Raw genomic sequence first — 7,660 nt, 5'->3', positions numbered from 1 at the left:
AAAAAAAAAAAAAAAAAAAAAAAAAAAAAAAAAAAAAAGGACGTGTTAGGGGGTGGATCTGGGAAAAATAGGGGCAATTGGAAGTGGATATGAGCAAGATATGCTGTTGTATCAGGATAAAATTGTCAAAGTATATATAAAAGTAATGCAGAAAAAAAAAGGGGGAGAAATATCATTAATTGAATTTGGTTTAGTTAAGTTCACAGGATTTTGTTTTGTCTTAAATTTATCTATGTATGTATGTATGTACATATGTATGTATGTATGTATGTATGTATGTGTGTATGTATGTATGTATGTGTGTATGTGTGTGTGTGCCGCAGGCCGGCCTATCTGGGCCTCCCTCAACCCACGGGAGAAACGGGGTCCTAGTCAGGTTGACAAGGCGTAGGCAAAGAAATGATGACAGAGATGACACATGAAGTATAGGATCTGAACATATTTCTTAAAAATGGCATCAGACTTTTACAGTCATTGCAAAAGAGAGATGGTAAATCTGGCAGCTCAGCAGTTAAGGTACATCTGAGGCCATCTAAAACACACTGGGTCTAAAGCAGTAGCTATCTCCTCTGAACTGGTGCTGCATCCCCCAGGCCCAAGCGCTCTGTGCCCGGGGGACTGTGGATTGCATGAATCTGAGTCTTAGCCCATCTAAGTTCTAGTGCTAGTCCCTAGTGCTAGTCCTGCATGCGAGTCCAAATCCAAGTCCAAGTCCTTGTTGTTCTGCAAAGTGACAAGCAGGCTTAAGTAGCATACAGCAAGCAGGGCAGATGACAAGAGTCATGTAGGCAGGTGACAGTCACATCAAAGTCAGTGATCTTACTGACCAAGATCACATATCCAGTTGTGAAGCAGGCGGAAGAGCAATGGTGTCCTCCCCACTGGGGCTAATTTGGTATTCCTATTCTAATTCTCTGGTTTTGCTGGAGGCAATGACTATGGTTCTGACCTAACACTTCTAGCTAAGGCCCTTGAGTGGAAGCCCTTCAATTACTCTCTAGTATGTAAAACATTTCTAACTGCCTTAAGGAATGTGCTTGACCTCTGTTGCCAGCTCTGGAAAGGCAGATTCCTTGAGAGAAATTCCAAGTTATGGACAGCTTGGTATTAAATTAGGATAGGTTGGTAACATTGTGTTGGCCAGGAAACAATGTCCAATCTTAGCCATTTACAAATCATTTCTTGGGGTACCTTTATGCCTAATTATGAGGGCGTGTTGACGATTGGAAAGACTGATCTGGAACACGTCTGAGTTAGGAGATACCAGCAACTTTCTGAATATCCAGGAGGCACAGATCTCCTTTTGGATCCTTATTGTCTCTTTATCTTTAATCAGGATTTTATCCCTGATATTTTGGATGTGACTGGAGTAGGCGAGTGTGCGTGGCATGTGTGTCTCTCTCTCTCTCTCTCTCTCTCTCTCTCTCTATCTATCTATCTATCGTGTGTGCCTGTGAGTGTGAGTGTGTATTCGTGAGTGGGGAGGGGTGCATGAGTGTGAGTATGGGTATGACTATGTCATGGTGTGAGTCAGAGGACAATTTTCAGGATTTGGTTCTCACGTTTCACCTCTGGAGCTCTCACGTTCTGGCTGCTGTGCTTTTAGGCAATCTCCTGCCTCCACCTCCCACCTCACTGTAAGAGTGCTGAGATCACAACGTCTGGCCTTTTACACGAGTTCCAAGGACTCAACGTGGGCCATCGGGCTTGAGCAGTCAGCACTTTTATCCAATGAGCCACCCTCCTGGACCTTGTTTTGTTTTTAAATTTATTATTTTCATTTTATGTGTATGGATGTTTAGCTTGTGAGGATGTCTGTGCACCAAGGCCAGAAGAGGATCTGGTACCCTAGGACTGGAGTTACAGATGTGAGTGGTTGGTGGTACTAGAAATTGAATTCGGATTCTCTGGAAGAACAGCCTGTGCTCTCTAACCCCTTGAGCCATCGTTCCAGCCCGTTTGTTTTGTTCTTTTGAGACAAGATCTAACTTGCAGCTCAAGCTGACCTTGAATTTACTATGTATCCTAGGCTAGCCTCAAAGTAGTGGCAATCCTGCTGCCTCAGGTTTCTGAGTAATGGGACAAAAGGTGTGTTTCACTGTGCCTGGTAAAAGCTTTCAGTTTTACAGTTAAGTAAAATGGAGGGAGGAGAACTAAGTATATTCAGACAGGATGTGGTTCATTCCTTAATTCTAGCATTTTGGAAATGGAAAAAGGAAGATCAGGAGAGTTCAAGGCCTTAGCGACATCCTTAGCTACACAGTGAGTTAGAGAGCACAAATGGAACCTTGTTTCAGACAAATAATATTTAAAAACCACCAACAAAGTAGTATACATACATAAAAGGATGTTTTTAGCATCCCAGTGCTTGGGAAGCAGAGGCAGGCAGATCTCTTGAGTTCAAGTCTCATCTACAGAGTGAGTTTCAGGAGAGCCAGGGAGACACAGAGAAACTCTGTCTTAAAAAACTGAAAAACAGGGCTGGCGAGATGGCTCAGCAGGTAAGAGCACTGACTGCTCTTCTGAAGGTTCTGAGTTCGGATCCCAGCAACCACATGGTGGCTCACAACCATCTGTAATGAGATCTGACGCCCTCTTCTGGTGTGTTTGAAAACAGCTACAGTGAATTACACAGGAGCAGCGGGGCCAGCAGAGGTCCTGAGTTCAATTCCCAGCAGCCACACACATGATAGCTCATGGCCATCTGTACAGCTACAGTGTATTCATACCCATAAAATAAATAAATCTTTAAAAAAAAAAAACTGAAAAACAGCTGGGTGGTGGTAGTACATGCCTTTAATCCCAGAGCTTGGGAGGCAGAGGCAGTCTGGTCTACAGAGTGAGTACCAGGACAGCCAGGACTACACAGAGAAGCCCTGTCTCAAAACAAAAAAAACAAACAAAAAACAAAAACAACAACAACAACAACAAAACCCCCCAAAACAAAACAAAAACAAAAACTGAAAAACAGAGCTGGAGAGATGGCTCAGCGGTTCAAAGCACTGACTGCCCTTTTGAAGGTTCTGAGTTCAAATCCCAGCAACCACATGGTGGCTCTCAACCATCTGTAATGAGATCTGACGCCCTCTTCTGGTGTGTCTGAAGACAGCTACAGTGTACTTATTTATAAAAATCAATAAATAATCTTTGGGCTGGAGCGAGTGGGGTTGACCGGAGTGATCAGAGGTCCTAAATTCAATTCCCAGCAACCACATGAAGGCTCACAATCATCTGTACAGCTACAGTGTACTCATACATAAAATAAATAAATAAATCTTTAAAAACAAAAAACTAAAAATTAAACAAACAACACCTCCTTCCCAATGAAAAATGAAGGATGTTTTTAGTAAATGACAAATGGATCTCAACTAGTTTAGCTGAGACAGGGGGGTAAGAAGAGGTGGTACATGGTTCAGATATGGACTGCATAGACTAAAGAGCCTGAAGGATTGGAGACTCATTGTGAGGGTACAGAAATGGGTCTGGGAGGAGCATAGTGGTGAGGTGCTGGTACTGGGGAGCTCGGAGTGGTCAGTTCCTGCCAACCTCCCTTGGTTTTGGCCAGGGGAGGGTGTAGCTGAGACTGGTAGAGGGAAAGATTGTACCTCAGTGTAGACAACAAGGAACTGAGAGGTGAGGGTGCTGGCCAGATTGTGCAGGTGGACTTGTGCCCACACAAACAAGGAAGATTCAAGACAGAAAAGCAAGCGTAAGCCAAACGCTTAAGCACGGATGGGTGGTGGGTGTCAGTGGGTGTCGGGTGATGGTTGTTACAAACAAGCCTTGGGCAGTGTCGTCTGTTGGCATGTCCTTCAAAGAAGCTTCGGTGTTGGAGGGAGACCATTTTGGAAGCAACAAGAAGCAAGAAAGACAGCTGTGTTGTTTCCAGGTACATAGAGTGTGGGAAGAAAAGAAAATAGCTACCAGATCTCTGGGTTGCAGGGCAGAGTGTGGTCCAGGGAGAGTCAGTTTCCATGAGCACAAGAAGGCAGTTGGAAACTTGAGAGAAAGCAGCTCGTGATCTGAGGCATTGTGTAGATGTCTCACCTTGAGTCCCAGAAAATTCACTAAAAGATTTAAAGCAGGATGGAGAGGAGGTAGGAGACTGGGGCTAAGGCTAGCGGAGGATGAAAGTCAGGCACGGTTCCTCTTTTTCTCTTCCTTCCTTCCTTCCTTCTTTCCTTCCTTCCTTCCTTCCTTCCTTCCTTTCTCTTTCTCTCTTCCTTTTTCCCTTTCTTTCTTTCTTCCTTTCTTTCAGAATTACTTATTTTATGTATATGAGTACAGTGTCACTGTCTTCAGACACACCAGAAGAGGGCAGCAGATCCCATTACAGATGGTTGTGAGCCGCCATATGGTTGCTGGGAATTGAACTCAGGACCTCTGGAAGAGCAGCAGTCAGTGCTCTTAACTGCTGAGCCATCTCTCCAGCGTATCTATTTCTATGCTTAGTTTTATGTAAGGAGATAGATCCAGAGAAACTTGATCACTTGCCTATGGTCATTGTTAGCTTTCCATCACCCTAACAAAATCCCTGAGATAATTAATCTCTGGAGAGCAGGTTTATCTTCCTTCAACATTTCTGTGTACTCTATTGTTGGGAGAGGCAATCTATAAATATTGGTTACACCCTGTTGGTTGAAGGTATTGGAGTTTTGGTTCCGTACTGATTTTCATTTAGTTGTTCAAATCACCGCTGCTGAGAGGTGAGCAGTGACTTATGACCTCAGAGAAAACTGTTTCGAAGCTGAATGAACTCTCTCTCCTAGGCAGACCTAGTCAGCAGAGCAGAAACGTGGCTTCTAATAAAGTGGACAAACTGATGACTAGGTAATAGAAAAGCACTTCTCAGATCCAAGCTCTACCAGTCAAGGGTGGAGAACACAAACAGGAGGCTTCTGTCCAAGACCAGCAGGTCCATTGTTCTGGGGCCATAGCCAAGTGGCACACTGCAGCAGGGACACACATAAAAATGCTCACCTCATGGCAGAAGAGCAAAAGAAAGTGAGGGGAGACCCAGGTACCACATTTCCCTTCAAGAGCATGGCCCAGCGTCCTAATGACCTCCCATTGTGCTCTATCTGTTAAAACCTCTTCTGTCCTCCAATGGGACCACTACAGGTCCACATGGGTCTTCAGGGGACATTCCAAAGCCTAAATATAGCTATCCTGAAACTAGTCAGTTTTGGGAACTGGATTAAAATTCATGTCCTCTGACTTCTAAACCTTGTCTTTTATTCTAAGCTTTGCTTGCTGTGGTGAGGTGGGCAGGGCTGGGCTGAGGGGTGGGCAGGGCTGGGCTGAGGGGTGGGCAGGGCTGGGCTGAGGGGCAGCCATGATCCTAGAGCCCTGTGGGTCTCCTATCGTCTCTCCACGCATTTCAAAGAAAACGCAGTGTAAGTGTTTCTGAGTCTCTGTGTGGTTAATCACCGGTGCCTGGTTTAAGACATATCGGCTTTGGGGCTGATGAAGTAGTTTACTATAAACTAAATAAATGCTTGCCTTGCAGATTTAAAAATCTGAGTCCAATTCCCAGACTTTCATCTCCAAAACTCATTTTTTTTTTCCAGTGCTGGCTGGTATAGTGGCACAGGTTTGTAGTCCCAACCATGGAGGACAGAGGTGGACAGAGTAGATCCTCAGGACTCCATGGTCACTCCAGCCCACTGGGTAATGGAAGACTGTCTCAGACCAAAACAAAACAAGGGATGTAACTCTGAACACACACATGCTTCAGAATGATAACAACTTCCCAAACAAACACGCAGAGAAAGAGAGAGTTGCAAGCAGAGGGGAGGGTGCTGGCAGCTAGGGAGGGGCTTCCAGATGAAGCCTTGCGAAAACTGCATTCCGGAGAATGGCGAGGTTCATTAAGCCATGGGGTCCTGGGCTGGAGAGATGGCTCAGTGGTTAAGAGCACTGACTGCTCTTCCGAAGGATCTGAGTTCAAATCCCAGCAACCACATGGTGGCTCACAACCATCCGTAATGAGATCTGGCTCCCTCTCCTGGAGTGTCTTAAGAGAGCTATGGTGTACTTGCATATAATAAATAAATAAATCTAAAAAAAAAAAAAGACATGGGGTCCTGAAGGTCAGCTGCCTGGTGTGTTTGACTGGTTAAGTCCCATGGTCCCCTGTGTCTCAATTTCCTTACCACGAAGTGAGGGTGATATCACCGACAGGAACTTACACAGAGAAACCAAAACAACAAAAACAACAACAAAAAAAAGGAACTCAATGTTAAAAGGTTAAAGTCCCAGCACAGTGAGCATATGAGCATTTGATATTTGTGTTTTCCACCCTCGGCTGGTAGAGCTTGGAGCTGAGCGATTCTCTACAGTCTAGTGATAGATTGACTGATCAGCTTATCCACCTTTCTAGAAGCCGCCTTTCTGCTCTGAGGACCGCTAAGGGAGTTCAGCTTCAAACCAGTTTTCCCTGAGGGCATGAGCCACGGCCCACCTGTCAGCAACCGAACAATCAAACGAAAATCATCAAGGAAACAAAAATTCAGTACCTTCAACCACCAGGGTGTGATCAGTGTTTATAGATGAACAATAGAGTACACATTCTTTTCAAGTAGCCTCAGAATGTATTGAGATGCAGGGCTGGAAACGGCACTCAGAGGTTAAAAGTCCTTGCTGCTCCTGCAGAGGACCCAGGTGTGGTTCCCAGCACCTATGCGTTGGCTCACAAATGTCTGTGACTAGTTCTAGGAGATCTGACACTCTCCTCTGACCTCTGTGGCCGCCAGCCACACACGTAGTACACATTTATACGTGCGGGCAGAATACTCATACACGTAAATAAAGAACACATTTCAGAATGTTTTAAACACTGAGATCATGTAGAGTGTTCTCTGACTACAGTGGGCCCAAGCTAAAAGCTGGCAACATGAGGGTTTGCGCCAGATTGTAACTTGTTATGCCACATTGGCCTGAATATTACCTGGGAGGCCTGTTCTTTTAATTTTTGCAGGGAAATGGAGGACTTGGTCAGGATGTAATGCACATAAAAACAAACATTAGAACTAAAAACAAAACAAATAAAAACAGAAACAAAAGCAGAAAACAATCTTTCCAAACACTAGGAAACTGAATTCATAATCCCTTTGGCCTCAGGGAGTGGCCATCCATTCCGGCTGTTGAGTCCTAACAACCCATGGCTCTCACAGCACCTGTGTCGCCTCCAGTAAGAAAACAAAAGCTTTGAAACCTGCCAGTCATCCCTGACTAGAGCAACTCTTATGGGTTCCTTAGAATTGATAGTGTTCCCCAAGCCACCCTGCATGTCCCCAGAAGTGAAGCCCCCTTTGACTCTACAGCAGTTATTTTCAGTGGCTTCTTAGATCTCTGCCTGTAATTCCTCTCTAATAAGGTTCAGGCCCCAGGGTGGAGGCTGGACTGGGACTGACTCATAATGTTGCCACACCCCCATCCCACACATTTACCAGGTACGTATAAAAAGCTTTTTCCTTGATTAGAAACTCCATGCAAAGCAGTGAAATCAATTCCTCCCTCACCAGGCAGGTCCGGACTGTCTTGGATCCAGCTTGGTAGCAAACTAGGCCCCTTTCCTCTTCATCCCTCAGTTATTGTTAAGAAAATTTAGCCGGGCAGTGGTGGCGCACACCTTTGATCCCAGCACTTGGGAGGCAGA

The sequence above is a fragment of the Mastomys coucha genome, unplaced genomic scaffold (assembly GCF_008632895.1).
Source record: "Mastomys coucha isolate ucsf_1 unplaced genomic scaffold, UCSF_Mcou_1 pScaffold5, whole genome shotgun sequence".
Classification (NCBI taxonomy): Eukaryota; Metazoa; Chordata; class Mammalia; order Rodentia; family Muridae; genus Mastomys; species Mastomys coucha.
The sequence above is the reverse complement of the archived record's forward strand: the minus strand, read 5'-3'. Positions refer to the sequence as shown.